This window comes from Vicia villosa, linkage group LG1 (genome assembly GCF_029867415.1).
Source record: "Vicia villosa cultivar HV-30 ecotype Madison, WI linkage group LG1, Vvil1.0, whole genome shotgun sequence".
Taxonomy (NCBI): Eukaryota; Viridiplantae; Streptophyta; class Magnoliopsida; order Fabales; family Fabaceae; genus Vicia; species Vicia villosa.
The window spans coordinates 140079065-140096801 of record NC_081180.1 but is presented as its reverse complement, the minus strand read 5'-3'; positions in this window follow the sequence as shown (position 1 = coordinate 140096801).

The window sequence follows — 17737 nt, the reverse complement described above, 5'->3', positions numbered from 1 at the left end:
CGGACCAAATTTTGTCCACCATTCATAAAACCAATTTGGTACTGGTCTATTAATCAATTCTGGATTAATAGAGAAGAACCAAGAATGCTTATTCTTAGGATTTTGGTAATAAAAAGCTTGAGTAAAAGCTTGGACATAGTCCCAATAATTAAAGTAAATATACTTTCCTTCAGCAATTCTTATTGCTTTTTCACCATTTGGGTTGAGACCCCATTCTCTTGGTAACAAGATTTTATTAATATGGCATTTACTGAAGTTTATAAAACTTTCGGGGTTATTGTTTTGGTAGTGATGGGTTATTGTTACCGATTCGGTAACAGTCAAAAGAATTTCTAGGTGAGGCCTAGATTTTCCATGAAGACCTGGATATCCTCGTGATTCGAGGTATCTTGTTTTGATAGACCATCCATCATTTGGATTTATCTTAATATCTTCATCATCAACATACATGATTTTTTCAGTTACTGGATTTTCAAAATAATCCAGTTGTTCTTGAGGTGGGTTATTAACCGCAATTTCCTTGTAGGAAGTATTTTTATTAGATGAGGAAGCAATATCTTCCTTTTTTGAGGAAGATGCAGGTAATTGCTGCATTTTTCTTCCTTTGTAAACTGTAGTCCAATCCCCTATTAGAGGAATGTTTGATTCAGGTTGGGGTAACATATTGTTACTCCCTCTTCCACCACGGCCATAGCCGCGGCCTCTTCCCCTATATGGGGTCATCATTTTTTCCCTGCAAAAATTCACGAGTTAGGTAGTCAGCAAGTGAATTATTTTCACCTTTAATGTGTTGAATATCAAACTCAAACATAGATAATTGAGATTGCCAGCTAGCAAAAATTTGCTTAGCAACAAGATTTTTAACATCTTTTTCAATAATTGATTTAGCTGAGCTGCAATCAATTTTTAATAAGAATTTCTTATTAAGAAGATCATCTTGAAATTTTGAAATACATTTTATAATAGAAAGCATTTCTTTCTTAATAGTAGAATACTTAGATTGAGTAGGATTCCATTTTCCAGAAGTAAATCTAACTAATACTTCTTTTGATGTATCAGGTATAACCTGTTTAAGGATTCCTCCATAGCCTAAGTCTGAAGCGTCAGTTTCAACAATTTTGAAATACTTAGGATTAGCAAGAGATAAACAAGGCAAACATTTGACCTTATTTTTGATTCTTTGGACTGCCTGAGAATGTTCATTAGTCCACGGGCCAGGATTTTTTCTAAGCCTAGCATGTAATATGGCAGTATCTTTAGCAAGATTTTCATAATAATCTGCTATATAATTAAGACTACCAAGGAATCTTTGTAATTGTTTCTTATCTGTAATAATATTGGGGAATTTTGAAGCAAATTCAATACTTCTTTGTATAGGAACTATTGTTCCTTGGTCAATTTCATGACCCAAAAATCTAACTTTAGTTTGAAAAATTTTCATTTTAGGAGCAGATATAACTAATCCATTATGTTTAATTAATCCTTTAAATATTTTCAAATGTTTAATATGTTGATCTATAGTTTTAGAAAAAACTAAAACATCATCAATATAAACAATTATAAATTCTGTATAAGGATTAAAAATATCATTCATAATATTTTGAAATTCAGAAGGGGCATTTTTAAGGCCAAAAGGAAGGACATTCCATTCATAATGTCCAAAGGGTACGGTAAAGGCAGTTTTATACTTATCAGATTCATTAATCTGAATTTGCCAATAACCAGATTTCATATCAAACTTAGAGAAGATTAAAGCATTGTTTAATCTATCTAAAAGGTCTTTTTTATTAGGAATAGGATACCTAATCCATCTTAACACCTTATTAAGAGGCTTGTAATTAATAACAAGTCTAGGGACCCCACGTTCTTTTTCAGCAGCATTGTTAACATAAAAAGCTGTACAACTCCAAGGAGATTTGGATTTTCTTATTAATTTTTTCTCTAAAAGAGATTCTATCTCCTTTTTGCATAGCTCCAAATACTCATGGTTCATTTGAGCTGGCCTAGCTTTGGTGGGAATCTGACTTTCGTTAAAGTCATCAAGATAAGGTAAAGAAATAACATGTTTCTTTCTATCCCAAAAAGCATTTGGTAAATCATTACACACTTCATTTTTAAACTGTTGCTCAATCAATTTGATTTGTTCTTTAATCTCATTTTTATTAAGTTGTTCATTAATATTTAATAAACTAATTTCTTCTCTAAGAAAACTTAATTGTTTTTCTTTATTTAAAAGAATACTTTTAACTTCATTAAGCATTTTAATATGAGGGTCAGTAATAAATTCAAAAGTGATTGTCTTACCATTAATCATGGTAGTGATGCCTTTAGTGTCCACATTAATTAAAGGCATAATACTATTTAAAAACGGAGTTCCCAGAATAACTCTATGAGTCATATTTTTTACTAAGATAAAATGGGTAGGTAAGCAAATATCTTGATTACAAACATATGTATTAGGTAATTTATAATTAACCGTTAATTTGTCACCACTAGCCTGGGCAAGGGTTTGAGTGGTTTTTGTATAATACTTGGTAGGAACAATTCCTTCCTGAAGACAATTAAGGTCAGCGCCACTATCAATAAGGGCAACTTCATTTTCTAAGATAAATGTTCTGTTAACAACTAAAGTTATTTTAACAAACCATTTTTGAGAAATTACTCTATCAATAAGAGTAAGAAACCTATCATTAGTAGTAGGACTGCTAGTAGAAGATATTTCTTCAACTTTAAGGTTACCTGTTTCAAGTAAGGAAACCCTTTGAGATAATCTTTGATTATCATTCTTTATCTGAGTAATTTCAAATTTCAAAAGATTAATTTCTCTATGTAAATCAGAGAGGGAAACAGGAGTTTCACGGACATTGGATTGGTGAAATCTGGATAAAACCTCACTTAATTGGTAAGGGGCTTCAATAATGATAGGAGATTCTTTTTTAGAATTTTCTTGAATCAAAACTTCAAGCATTTTTCTTTTAAGCTTATTGTCAGAGATAGATTCAATAGCTTTTATGGCTTCATCTTGTTCTGTAGTAAGAACATTAAGACCATTCATGTCAACAATAGACTTCCAGTAATCAATTTGATTACATTGACAGTTATTATTGTCAGAATCATCAGAGGAATAATCTGATGATGATTCATAAATCATGTTAATATCTTCATTAGAAGAATTAGTCTCTGATTCAGACTTAATTAAGCAAACTTTCTCAAGTTGAAAACGTAATTGCTCATCCTCAATCTCATTGAGAGCCCTTTTTGTCCAACATTGGTTTGCATAATGACCAGCTTTACCACATTTGTGGCAAGATACATCAAGCATCTTAGCTTTTCTTTTGCCTTTATGATTAAGAGGCTTATCTTTTGGTCTACTTTTATTAAAGTGACTCCTTCTCTTATTCTTTTTATAAGAATTTTTGTAACTATCCTTATTTTGATGAGATTTATTTCTGAATGTTTTTCCTTTCCTTTTCTTACTTTCTGAAGATTTTCCAAGATCAAAGGCAAATTGATCACAAAATTCACCCATTTGGTGTTTTTCAGAAAGTTTTTGTTTCTTAAGCTGATTTCTAAGCTTAATATCATTACATAAGGTTAATCCTTCATTAACACAAGTGCTAATAATTTGACCATAAGTAAGATCATGGTAATTAATATTTATCCCATCATTTTTACTTCTTAAAGAATTTCTCACCTTTTCAGAGAAGAAATGGGGTAATCCATCAATAAATTTGGCTTTCCAGTGAATGGAATTAGGAGTTTTTAATTGGTAAACCCTAGATAAAAAGGTATCTTTATACCATCTAAAATGTGTAAGAGAAGGACATCTTAGATTTTGAAGTAAAGTTTGAAGTTTCTCTCCAATAGGGACATTGTTTCCAACAAAATGTTGAAGGATAGAGAGACACAGTGTATAAACCGCATCTTCTTCACCTGTGGTGGCAATACTACTTGCTCCGGTTCCAGGATTTTCAGACTTAACTAATTTCTTATGGTTAAGAATATCCTTTTTCTGACTTTCAGTAATATAATTATCCCACCAGCCTCTTAATTGACCAACAAATCCAGTTGATATGAAAGAGGCAATTTCGCTGTCAGAATTTCCGTGCTGTTTACAAACAGTTGAATACATAATTATTCTATGTATTGTATCAACTATTTGCTTGTCATTTAAACCATCGATATTCCATTCATAAATGGCTTTTCCAGAATATGAATTCTGGTAGGGTTCAGGTTCCTCAAAAAGTACGTCTTGAGGAGAGGGACGTTTATAATAGTATTTTTCTAAGGGTTTAGAGCTATAAACAGGGTTTATCTCATTAGTATCTTGATTATTAATGTCTAAATCTGCAAACATATTTGCTAAATCATTGATGTCTTCTTCATTGGAAGAGTCTTGGTTAGTCATAACCGTTAAATGTAAATCTTTAAGCTTTTTCTCAAGAATGCGAACAAATTCATTACCATTTGTTTCCATTTTAAATCCTTCTATTGGAATAGGAGGTTGAATTATAGGGACATCTAATATTGTAGATGTAGAAGCTTGTTCTGGAGTATTAGGTTTATTAATAAGGTCAATAATAATTTTTTGACGTGCTATTTGTTTATTTAAAAGGTCTTTAATGGATAAAAGCTCTTTTTCTAGAGAAATAAATTGTTCTCCAAGACAAACAAGGTAGGCATTAGTGTAGTTGTTGGATCTAATTATGGAATTTAACTCTTTTAGAGTAATTTGATTTTGTTCAACCCTTTGTAATTGAAGGGTAAGATAAGGTGTAGCTTCAGTATGAGAACCCAAACTTATTGTTTGTTCTGGGGGAAAAGGAGATTCCATTTTTTCTCCTTGGATACTTTCCCAAGGTTTTTGAAGAACTAAAAGTTCATCTTTTTTCATAAAAACCAATTCTTCTTTTTGTTTGGTTATATAGTAACTAATAAACCATTTGACAAAGGGAATGAAATCTTGGTTTATAGACATTTGAGTATAGTACTCTTCTTTAAAACTAGCTAACATAGGAGCCGAAAACGTTTTAAAAAACCATTCTCTAAATTGGGTGTATCTAGCATGCTGAAACTCGTCATTGACAAGGTTTCTTAGATTGCTACCTGGAGAATAATCTAACATTATAACGGGAAGTCCATATCTGAGGGAGTAGGTGATTCTACTCTAGGAGGATTTGGTTTTTGATATATACCATGAGGAATTTTGTTTTCACTGAGTCTTATATTTTCAACAACTTCTATTTCTTCTCTTAATTGAGAAGTTGAAGGTCTAGCTAATTGACTGGGAGCAGAATAAAATTCATTTATAGAATTCACAGAATGTCTTCCAGACATGGATCTAGGTATTCTAATCATTCTTTTAGAGTTAAAATTTATCTCTAGATCTCCATCACTTGATTGGATTATTTGATCAACATCCTTATTAAGGATAGGTTCCGGTTCAATGGCCTGAGGGAGGTTCCAGGTTTCTGGAAAATTAATTTCATCCCATTTAAGCAACCTATTAGTTGCAACATTAGGGGTAAGCAGATTTGTTTGAACTAAAGTAGTAGTTCCAGGAAACGATATTTGTTTAGCTTTAGGGTTTAATGTGGTAAGGACTTTGTAATAAACCCTATAACATATAGCCATAATTTCACTACCAGGTTTGAAATTGTAACCATTAGTATGAATAGTTAATTGGAGAGCGTCTAATAAATTTTTATCAGACATGGATAAGCTTATATTGGGAGAGACATCAAAATAGACTGGTCCATGACACAAACTTGTTTCAATTAAGGCAGCTAAAGATTGTTTAAAATCTTTACATCTACCGTCCCTAATATATCCTAGGATGCTAGTATTTAATCCTAGCAAAGTCAAAGGTTTAACAGCAACTTGTATTAAACCAACATGGATATAATTATAATTTTTAAAAGGAAGTAAATCCTTTTTTGTTAAAAGTTTGATTGTCTGAGTACTTTCAGAAATTTGAATAGTTTGTTCTAAACTTTTTACAGCAAAACGAGATAATATATCTATTTTGCCAGGTACTGATGGAATTGTCCATTTATTAAGTTTATCCAAATTTTTTGGATATTCCACAAGTTCTTCATGTTTAATCAAATTATTTTGATGATTATCATCATCAGAATCCATAAATATGGCTGGCTAAGGATGTTGTGGACGATTAGATACCTTAGGTAAAACTAAGTAGGTAAATATAACTCTTGTTCTTAGTACAAATATATCTAGGCAACAAATGATAAGTCATCTTTGCAAACAAAAACATTGTTTAACTATCAACCCGAAGGGATAGAAGGATTTCTCCCAAATCAAAGATGTCCAATGTTTTTCAGCAAAAATTTCTTTTTAAAATCATCTTAACACTCCCTTTTTTGGGAAAAACGATGAATATAAGAAAACACTAAAAAACATTTTCAGTTTTGAAAAACCCTTACAACTTGTTGCCATAATATAAATTTACTAACAAGCGAAAAACCTACATACTTAGTTTCTTCTAAGTTACCTAACCTTCCCCAACAAAAATTTTAGCCACTGATTTTCATAAATAAAAATTTGAAATAAGAAATATACCTTAGGTTTTAACCAGGTGATGATACCAGAAAGTTATTAAGAGCGGAAGCAGGATCGGACTTTTATGTATTTTTGAGGGAATTGGGTAGATAAGAGACAGAGTATATAAAAACTTTGTTATATTATTGAAAATTGCGTGCTTACAAACGAAACGATATTCCCTTTATATAGGGATGCAAAGGCTTACTATTCAAGCCGGTAAAAGCTACCTACGATAGCCGGTTACAAAAACATAGAAGAATTATTAATGCCGGGTACACATTTGGCCCCATCGTCACAATAATAATTCACAAAAAACAAACTATCTTACAAAAGCAGGAAATTTTCTGTTACTATTCCAAAAGATGCTTGCATGGTCCAACAAAAGATGCTTGCATGGGCCTTCTACCGAGATAAGATTCCTTCCTATCTTTGCTTTTGTCTTTAGCATTGTTTTTTCCCATAAGATAAGATTCTCATCTTGACTTGGTTTTTGAAATGGCCGACAAGAAAAGATGCTTTCTTGTCCATTTCTATATGTCTTGAGATTCTACTATCTTTTGGCTTTATCCTTTGCCTTTTGAGCCATGGATTGAATCATGGCATCCCAAAAATCTTCAGCAGTAGGGTCCTCTGCTTGGGTTTCTCCTGCCAAACAATCAAAATTATTGGAATCCATGGATCCCATAGAAGAGCTAGTCTTCATAGATGAATTTTCATCTCTTGATGTTTTTGTTGGAAAAGTGGAGAAGAACTGATTCTTCATATAATCCAGCGTTCTAACCATAATTTCTTCTTCTGTTTCATTTGGATATTTTCTTTGGAAGAAATTCTTCAAATTTCCCATGGACATTTGTTGGGAATTTTGCTCTTTGGCTTTTTTATTTTGATCTTCAGCTATGGCTGCTTGAATCATAATAATTTTATTTTGGATCTCTTCGGAACTCATCTTGTTCCACCATTTATAAAAGAAATTTCTTTCTAAAATGGGAATATTGAATTTATCTTGAGACATGGTGATAGACCACCTCCATATCCAAGGAATCTGAAATTTGGCAAAGAATAAAAACGGACATTGTCCTGTGATTAAATTTTCAGATAAAATATTTATGATAAGTGGACTATTATCACACCAGGGGTTGTACAAGTCAAGTAATTCTTTGGGTAGAATTTCCAAAGACGGACCAAATTTTGTCCACCATTCATAAAACCAATTTGGTACTGGTCTATTAATCAATTCTGGATTAATAGAGAAGAACCAAGAATGCTTATTCTTAGGATTTTGGTAATAAAAAGCTTGAGTAAAAGCTTGGACATAGTCCCAATAATTAAAGTAAATATACTTTCCTTCAGCAATTCTTATTGCTTTTTCACCATTTGGGTTGAGACCCCATTCTCTTGGTAACAAGATTTTATTAATATGGCATTTACTGAAGTTTATAAAACTTTCGGGGTTATTGTTTTGGTAGTGATGGGTTATTGTTACCGATTCGGTAACAGTCAAAAGAATTTCTAGGTGAGGCCTAGATTTTCCATGAAGACCTGGATATCCTCGTGATTCGAGGTATCTTGTTTTGATAGACCATCCATCATTTGGATTTATCTTAATATCTTCATCATCAACATACATGATTTTTTCAGTTACTGGATTTTCAAAATAATCCAGTTGTTCTTGAGGTGGGTTATTAACCGCAATTTCCTTGTAGGAAGTATTTTTATTAGATGAGGAAGCAATATCTTCCTTTTTTGAGGAAGATGCAGGTAATTGCTGCATTTTTCTTCCTTTGTAAACTGTAGTCCAATCCCCTATTAGAGGTTGTGTCATGAAAAAAGTTTCACCTGTCTCTTATATAACATGGTTAGAGAGTTGGGACAATATTTCAACTGCCACCATCGTGCCCATGAATAAAGGGAAAAAAATATTGATTGAGTCAATAGAATTTTAAAAAATAATAAATAAGTTAGAATAAATAATTAATAGAATAAATAATAATAAATATTGAAAATTATCAAGATTAAAACAAAAATAGCTAATAATAATAAATTTAGAAAAATAAAAAAATTATGCTTAATTACGGCATTAAAAGTTGCTTAAAATACTTAACAATTCTTACTAAAAAAATAAAGGAAAAAAGGAAATCGACAGTATAAAGTATTTTTACACTGTCAACCAATGAGAGACATGCAACAGAATAAATCCTATTTAAAAAGTTAGAATAAAATATCTTTTATTAATTGTATATGTAAAACTGAAATTACATGACAAATTAAAGCATTTGTATAGTTTTTAAAAAAAGCATGTGGGTGTTGCTGATTTTAACAAATAATTAAACAAATAATAATAAAATTAATAAAATGAAAAAGTTAGTTATAATTTTTAAAAATATATAAATTATTCATTTATTAAAAAAAAGTGCAAAAATATATAAGAAATAATAAATTAGTGGAGGCAATCATCAAAGAAATCGTTAGTTAGTGGATAGTTATCAAAGAAATATAATAAATTAGTGGAGGCAATATCAAGGAAACGGTTAGTTAGTGGATAGTTATAAAAGAAATAATAGTTTATTAATTAAAATAAAAAATAATTGATTAAAAAATAATTAGTTAGTAGTATAAATAATAAAATGAAATAAATAAATATATAAATAACAAATTATAGAATTAACCTCAGTTTTGACGCCAAAAATTTATTAAGAGATTTAACAACTTTAAATAATAAGATTAGACGTAACAACTTTAAACTGTTCAATTTTATAAATATTAATATTAATATTAATTTAATTGTTAAGCTTAAAAATATATCTAATTTTGTCATAGAAATTATATTTATTGAAATGTCACATTGAAAATGTAAAAATCTTTCGTTTATCTCAAATTTTGTAATTTTATTTTCTGATATTTTATTTTCTTAAGAATGATATTTTCCTATGACTTTTTTCTCAAGTTTATTCATATGTTTAAATGATGAAAATTCAATATTTCAATGAAACTAAAATTTAATTAACTTTAAGTTTTCACTACTATTTTATATATTTTTTATTATTTTAAAATTAAATAAAATTTGTAAATTTTTTAAAAAATTAATTTTGGCCAAAAACATAAATAAGAATATTATTCTTAGCACTAATAATAATAATAAAAATATAATGATAAGAAATGTCATTTTATGACTTAAAACAAATATACTTAAAGATATACTATCTCCGATTTATAAGAAAATATGAAATTATGCAAAGAAATTGATAAAAATAAATATTTGCTTTAAATAATCATGATAAAAATATAATGATAAGAAATGTCATTTTTCCACGTACCAAGACAACCAATGATTATTGTTACTTTTTAAGTAGTGATTATTCTTTTTCTAATAATATCTTAAACTTTTTAATACTTTATTTAACTTTTTCTCTCTCTATCATAATAATTAGGGGTAATTTTTTTCACAAAAATGACAATTATAAAGAAACAGATAGTATTACTGTTACAACAAGTACTATAAAAAATAGACACGTTACAACTTTGTTATTGTCAAATGTCAAAGAGTCAAGAATACTGATCTGAGCTTCTTTCCAAAAACAAAAATAAATAAATTTGACAGTACTGGTCCAACTGCTTCGATACAGACACGTCCATAGTAACGCCAGTAGTAGGGCAGCTTTCTAAAGAATTGTGGGAAATCAGGTTTGTCTCTTCAGGCCAAAGATTGATATATTTTGTCACTTTCTGTAGATGCAACTCTCTCTTGTGTTTCTCTCATATATGAGAAGACTATAAAATTGGTGGAGCCCACATATTTTAACTCTCTCTTCTCTATTTAAATATATATTTTAATTACAAATAATAATTTATTAAATTTAATTAAATTAATTAGTTTATTATTTAACTTATTTAAAATAATTTCATTTATACTATTTATTTGTTTTTATAAAAAAAAAAGTGCTAGCATGTAACAAAAGAACTCAATTAATTAAACATTGGCTTGCCTAAACAAGTGGAAAAAGTAGTCAAAGGAATAACAAAATCACAAATTGTTGAAATATCATCTACTATCTATTCATTAACTAGCAAAGGACCCGTGCGTTCGCACGGGTCACGTAAAGTCGATATAAATATTAAATAAATATTATATAGTTGTGGTTAAAAAATGTATACTAATTTATACGAATTAACATAAAAAATTTCAATGTTATTCTCATACAAAGATTAGTTTATATACATATGTTTTGTAAATTGTAATTGTTATTAAACCAAATATATGGTGGAAAAACAGGACTGACTCGTCGGACATGCCTATAATATTTATAATTGTTTATAATTTTAATTTTATAATTTCTATTAAAAATTATTATAAAATAAACATATTATACACCAAAAAAATATATTGGTTTAATAATTTGCTTAGATTTAATGATTTGAATAATATTATGTTTGTTAACTTTAAGTAGTAATTTAGAAGTTATATGCTATAGTAATTCAGAAGTACATATGATTTCTAATATCTGTTCAATTTAAGTAAGTATTTTGTCGGCCCGTCAGAAAAATAGGTTCGGATCGTCGGGGATGCTTATAACTTTTAAAAGGCTCGGATCGTTGGGCATGCCCGTCGGACATGCCTATAATTTTTAAATTCTTCTGTATTGTATTATCGACTCTGTTGTAAATTTGGGATTGGATTTATATACTCATGACTTATAACTTTATATATGTCATTTTCTTCATAGCCTTCGTAATGTCGAATCTTAGTATACATTATAATTATTTGATTTGAGAAACAATTAAGTACGTATATTAATTTATACTTATAGGAATTAACAGGAAAAAAATTCAATGTCGATTGTCATACAAATATAATTTAATTTATGAAATTGTAGTAGTTGTCAGGATATACATAGATTTCATAATTGCTATTAAATCAAATATACGGAGTATATGATCTTTAAGAAATGTGATAAGAAAATTGTGTAGTAATTTTGTGTAGTAATTTAAAAAATTATATGTTATAGTATATGTTAAATTTGTGTAGTAATTTAGAAATTATATGCTATAGTATATGATCTTTAAGAAATGTGATAAGAAAATTGTAAAAAGTATCATATAAATATAAAATTCATATATTATGAATTTACATATACAAAAATATAGTATGAATTTATCTTTATTTTTTATAAATATTAAATAATAATAATATAAATTAAATAAAAAATGACAAATTTGAGTTTTTCATAAGAAAATTGTATTTTTCATACATCATAATTTTCCAACTAATGAAATTATGATGCATGGAAAACACAGTTTTCTCGAGAATATTATGGATTTTTTAATTTAGTAGCCATTTTTTTAAACTATAGTATTCATCTTTATTATCCATCCAAATTAATTGATCTTCAAACTCGTCTTGTATATAAGGATGCTATTTGACTCATTCCTAATGGGCACATGTAACCGGTACGTGTTATAATTGGTATGAATGAATAATTGGTAAAAAACCAAATATTTATATCATTAATTAAATCATAATTGACATTAATTTTCATTATTCACTCGAAATCAAATTTATTCATAATATCAATAATCAAATAATTTGTATTAATTTTTAAAAAATATGGATTATAACGCATTATTTCTTTTCCTATAAATTAATCATCTTTATAATTATACATTAATATTATAATCATTTATTTATTCTCATAAATTTGGATTTAGATTGAATTATTTTCTTATTTGTGTTCACAAATATATTTTTAACAACCCGTGTTGCTCTCTAAACCGTGTAATTTTATGGAAATAATGGAAAGAATCAATTAAAATTGGATGTATTAATTATGTTGTTTTTAATAATGATTATGTATTAATTAGGATAATAATTTATTTTTTTGTGATAATTACTTTTTATATATTAAAGTAGAAAATTAAATGATATTTATTGGAAAGAGAACGGGAATAACAATTTATTATAATTAATAATTAATTCACATTTATAGGAAAAAGAATAAGTGATTAAAAAAAAGGAAATATAAGAATTGCTCATTAAGATTAACAAATTTATATTCTCATTCAAACTTTGTGAATTCACCAATCATAATTATTTCATTTTTTTATAAAAAAAAAATATTTATATAATTTTTTAATGCTAATATTTTATTATAAAACTTTTAAGCATATACTTGTCATATGCTTGATATTTATAGAATACAACAACATGCTTACAAAGTATATCTTAATCATGTCTTTAAATAAATAATAGTGCAGAGAAAAATAAATAATCTTATTAAAAAATAATAAACCTTTTTTTTTTCATATGAAAAGGTAAACAGGTGCAATAAAAAATAATGGAAAAAAAATTACTTTCATGTGAAGAGTACTAAACGAATAATAATGTTGGAATGAATTTTAAAAATGACAACCATAGTGTATTCGCATTGTTCCACTTAAAAATTAAATACTTTTTAATTTTATTATATACATCCCTTGAAGGAATGGTTGAAGAAAACTTTGGACCTGGGTCGAAATCATTTGCCATAATTTATAGATTAATGAGAGTAGAATTTGAAGGGTTTTGAAGAAGGCTAAGATGTTGAAGAAGCTAAATCGTTTTTTGCAGTTCCAAGGTGGTTCAAGATGACGCATGCTGTATATTGATTATTTCAAAAAGAGTGTTTTGGTGGCTAAGATAATGGCTCTAGAAATTCGTTAATGATGGAAGTTTTCCACAATTCCAATACAAAGCTATCACGACAGTATTAATGATGGAAAAGAAAATGGACAATTGAAAGGTTATTAAATGATGAAAAAAATTAAGTATTAATGAAAAAAATTATTTATTAATGAAAAAAATTATTATATTAAAAGTAGATTTAAAAAAAACATTTAATGAAAATAAAATGAATGGTGTTGAAAAATATATATATTTTTCCATTTTTAAGAACAATAATGAACGACAAAAATAGAAAAATTTGAAATTAGGTGAGTCATATATATATATATATATATATATATATATATATATATATATATATATATATATATATATATATATATATATAACAATAAAATAGAAATAAATCAGACTATTAATCATGACATAAATGTAATGATGATTTTAGTTTTTGATTTTTTTTAACTTGTCGACGTAATCATATAAAAAAATGTTTAAGGCAGTAATAATGATGAAGCAAATTTAATTTTTTTAATTAAAATAGTAGACAATAATAGTATCAAAAACATAAAAAGAAATCATTACTTTTAAATACAGAAAAAATTTAATTTATATTGGAACAAATAATTTAAGCCTATTTATAAACTAATTATTTAATGTTAATGCACTTATTTGTATTACAGATTAATGATATGTAAAAAAAATTAGAAATTTAATAGACATTTAATATATTTTATTAGTTTGTTACAACAAATTAGACCAAAATACAACACAACACTTATCAATGTATGAGAAAATACAACTCTTCTACACTAAAAAATATTCAAAAATTATTAAAACCAAATGTATTAAAAAATTATACATTGCCTGACAATGTATGATGACTGATGTAGATTGTCTTGAAGTAAATATCTTTTCACTTTTATGAAAATTGTATTAAAAAATTAAAACCAAATGAAAGAGAGATGATTTCAAATTCTTTAATACTCACAATCATAGACAGAACCGACTCAACATCGTAGCAGAACCAACTCAACACCGTAGATCATCACTTTTAAGTTTCGTCCCTTTGACATAATAGTTTATATTTTTATTTACAAATTTTGAACAACATCATAGCAGAAACAACCAAAGAAGTTATCACAACAGCCACAACAATAAAATAGCAATACAACAACACTTCTATAGTAGAGAAATCAAAAGAGAAAGAAGAGGAAAGAATTCATCGGCAATCAGTAAGCAAAATGTGAAAATTTGATTCAAGCCACAAACTCTCAAGTATCAAAAAGTTTTTGTTTCCAAATATTTTGAACAAAATATTACAATTTTCTCAATTTTGAACAAAATTTTTAAAGAATTTTCCTGAAAGGGTCACTTCTTCTGTCATTGCTAAATCCTTCTTGTCAGTCTTCTTCAAAGCTCACACCATGCTCGAGCTTTCTACCGCTCACCCATATTTCATGAACTGTCAACATATGCAATGAAAACCATTAAGATTTTGTTAGTTACCAATTTGTGTAAATATCTTAGGTAATTTTTGGTAACTCTCAAGTCTTTTTGTGGTTAATAGTAGTATTTTATTGTCATTTGGTATATATTTATTCTTATATTTATATTATTGTTGAATAGTTCTTATCTTTGCAATCTATGTTGGATTTTGTAGTTTTTATAGATAATTGGAAGCTTGGACCATGGAAAAAGCACTTTGAAGATGTTCCAAGACCAAAGCCAAAGATTGCTGAAAAGAGGTAGCGCGCTAAGCCAGGTTGAGCCCGCTAAGCGCGCTTTTGAAGAAAAGAAGGAAGTTCTGGCAGAGAGTTCCGCGCTAAGCGAGGTCTGGAGCCCGCTTAGCGCGGTTGGGCGGTTTAAGCAATTATTGATAACGCGCTTAGCGGGCTGCACCGCGCTAAGCGCGGTCTGCGAAATTTTGTTTATTTGTTTATGGGCCAGATCACTTTTAAAGGGTGTAGAGATATTTTAGAGAGAAACAAGAGCATAATACACTGTAGCAAATATAGAGTTGAAGATTGGAAGCCTTGATCGTCGATTAATCGCCTTTGATGCTTGTTGATCTTCATCCTTTCCTTCTTGTGCAAGCTACCATTCTCATGGATAGCTAAATCCCTTTTGTATCAAGATAAGATGTAATCTTCCTAGCCTTTTGTATGTTTTTCTTGTGAATATATGTGTATGAATAAGTGATGATCAATATAGATGGTTTAGTTTGTTTATTAAAGCTTTTTCTTTGGTATAAATGTTTGAGACATCAATGTTTGTATCTAGACCTAACTCATCATCTTTCAAACTATAAGTTGCAGACATGGATTTAGAGTTTGATGTTTACTAAGTATCGGTTCTTAAAACGTTATTTGTATTGTTTAAACGGTGGAGAAATCGTCGGTTAAACAATACGGTAAATCTAGCTATATCGTTGCGGACACGGACGATATAGGTGTCGATACGTAATTATATTGATCGTTAGCAAGTTCATAAGCATCTATTTATAAAGAAACATACAAATTTAGGTCGATGAAATCGAATCTTGATACATTTTCTTTAACTTAGAACTTTCATTAATTTACTCTTTGCTACTAAAAGAATTGAATGATCTTTTGCAAACCTAAAACTAAAGTAACATTAACTCAAGACAAAATAGGCTATAGAACGGCGGTGATATCGCAATAATCCCTGTGGATACGATATAAACGAAAAGTACACCACAATACTCTTTCAACAAAATGGCGCCGTTGCCGGGGATTGTTGTTTAGATATTGCAAGCATTGCAATAGTTTGTTTTGTATTGAGTCTTATAATTAATATCTTGTTTCTAAATTTATTTTCCTTGTGTTTGTTAATTTGCTTGGTTAGTTTTTCAGATTACAGTTTATGCGAGGACGTGTACCTGCAGATCAACTCCTTTTTGATCCTGAGATTGAGAGGACTGCTCGTAGAGAGAATAGCAAAACTCGTAGGAGGAGAAAACTAGCTAGGGAAAGAAGACAACAACAAGAGGCATCTTCTTCTTCAACTCCGGTTGAAAACTTAGTTGAGGGAGAAATGGCAGGAGAGATTCCTAATGTTCCAGCTCGAGGGCCTTGTGTTAATAGCCCTCGACTCAATGCACAATTTGCTCGTGATCAAGCCAATGGAAGAAACTCCGAGATGAAAACGGGGTTACTTCAATTACTTTATCAGAATCCTTTCACAGGGGCAGATCACGAGGATCCATTTACTCATCTAACAAAGTTCTACGAGATCGCCGGAACAATTGGTGCTCCGGAAGACCAAGAAGAACAGGTGTTCAGGAGACTTTTTCCTCATTCCTTAATTGGAAAAGCTAAGGAATGGTACCTTGATCAACCAAATAATGTCATGACAAATTGGAACGAGTTAGAAGAGAAGTTCTTGGATCGGTTCTTTCCTCACAATAGGTTCATGGAAGCGAAAACTTCTATTGCGGTGTTCTCTCAAGGTTCGAATGAATCTCTCGATGAAGCATGGGAGAGGTTCAAGTCCATGGTTAGAAAATGCAAAGGTCATGGGTTTGATGAATTGTCTCAAATCCATATCTTTAGGAATGGACTCCAACCTCAACCAAAAACTCTTTTAGATGCTACCGCGGGTGGTTCGTTGATGTCAAAAACAGCTGCTGAAGCAATTGCTATCATTGATAGGATGGCTTTGAATGATCATCAAGGGCAACACAACCGTAGTGCATCGCAAAGAAAACCGGGAGTTCTTGAATTGAATACTAGTATGCAATACTTGCTCAAAACAAGTTATTGACACAACAAGTAGAATTGCTCACTCAACAAATGTCAAAACTCCCTCAACAAATCAAAGAGATAAATGGGAGCCCTTCTAAAAATCAACATGTGATGTGTTGTGAATTGTGTAGGGGTGACCATCAAACAGGTTTTTGTCCTCCACCGGGTGAAGAGGTGAATTATGTGTCTAATCCTAATCAAGGATATGGTGGAAGACAACAACAACAACCTTACAACAATAACCAAGGTTACCAACAAAGAGGTAATCAAGGTTATCAACAAGGATGGAGGCCGGAAGCGGGCCCATCGAATCGTCAAAATCCTTATCAAGGCGGTTACAATCAACAACCTCAACAAACAAAGCTTTCAATCGAGGACACTCTTAGCCAATTCATGCAATTGCAAATTGCAAGCCAAAAGAGTACGGATGCCGCAATAAAGAACCTTGAAACTCAAGTCGGGCAATTGTCAAAGCAACTTGCCGATCAAAACAAAGGTCCTTTTCCGGCTACTACACAAGAAAATCCTCGTGAGCATTGTAAGTCAATTCTAACTCGTAGCGGTAGAAATATTGATATGGGTGTAGGAGAAATAGTTGAGGAGGAAATTGTTGAGAGTGAAAAAGATAGGGTGATTGAAGTAGAAAAAAATGTTGAGGGTGATTTAGTTGAAAATGAGAAAGAAAAAGAATTAGTGGAAAAAGAAACTCTTGAGAAAGTTGTAGAAAAAGAGAGAAAAAAATTGAGTGTGAGTG